The sequence below is a fragment of the Cannabis sativa genome, chromosome 1 (assembly GCF_029168945.1).
Source record: "Cannabis sativa cultivar Pink pepper isolate KNU-18-1 chromosome 1, ASM2916894v1, whole genome shotgun sequence".
NCBI classification, from domain to species: Eukaryota; Viridiplantae; Streptophyta; class Magnoliopsida; order Rosales; family Cannabaceae; genus Cannabis; species Cannabis sativa.
Genome location: NC_083601.1, coordinates 7,545,246 through 7,546,243, shown reverse-complemented (window position 1 = coordinate 7,546,243; position 998 = coordinate 7,545,246). Strand labels below are relative to the sequence as shown.

Genomic DNA, 998 nt, shown 5'->3' with positions numbered 1-998 from the left:
AAGGGCTATAAGGGAGTATGCAGCCCCCATGTTTAATGAGCTCAATCCAGGCATTGTGAGGCCTGAAATACAAGCACCGCAGTTTGAGCTCAAGCCAGTGATGTTTCAAATGCTCCAAACCGTGGGGCAATTCAGCGGGATGCCAACTGAAGATCCTCACCTCCATCTCCGTTCATTCTTGGAGGTGAGTGATTCTTTCAAGATCCAAGGAGTGAGTGAAGAGGTGTTAAGGTTGAAGCTATTCCCATTCTCACTACGAGACCGAGCTAGATCATGGCTCAACACTTTGCCGCCTGATTCTGTGACCAATTGGAATGACCTTGCTGAGAAGTTTCTGAGGAAATACTTTCCTCCTACTAGAAATGCAAAATTCAGAAGTGAGATCATGTCTTTTCAGCAACTTGAAGATGAGTCTACAAGTGATGCATGGGAGAGGTTTAAGGAACTTTTGCGAAAGTGTCCACATCATGGCATTCCACATTGCATTCAGATGGAGACTTTTTATAATGGCTTGAATGCAGCTTCTCGAATGGTGTTAGATGCATCGGCCAATGGTGCTATTTTGTCGAAGTCTTACAATGAAGCATTTGAGATTTTGGAGACCATTGCAAGTAACAACTACCAATGGTCCAACACTAGAGCTCCAACAAGTAGAAAAGTGGCGGGAGTCCTTGAGGTGGATGCAATAACAGCTTTGACAGCTCAAATGGCTTCCATGACGAATGTTTTGAAGAATTTGAGTATTGGGAACGCTAAAAATATTCAACCAAATTTCTTTTGCCATTCAAAGTGATGATGTCTCATGTGTGTTTTGTGGAGAAGGGCATGTGTTTGAGAAGTGTCCATCTAATCCGGAGTCCGTTTGTTACATGGGAAATCAGAATTTTAACAGAAACAATGGGGCATTCTCAAACTCTTACAATCAATCTTGGAAGAATCATCCTAATTTGTCTTGGGGAGGTCAAGGAGCAAGCTCAAGTACCGCACCAGCCCAAGGA

At 43.4% G+C, this 998-nt stretch overlaps 1 non-coding gene across 1 annotated transcript; it reads right to left on the bottom strand.

Moving 5' to 3' along the window:
• Positions 1–367: 367 nt before the first annotated feature.
• On the bottom strand, positions 368–474 carry LOC115708406 (small nucleolar RNA R71). Its single transcript, XR_004009908.2, has one exon. It is a non-coding gene; the product is annotated as a small nucleolar RNA R71 (small nucleolar RNA).
• Between the last annotated feature and the right edge of the window lie 524 nt (positions 475–998).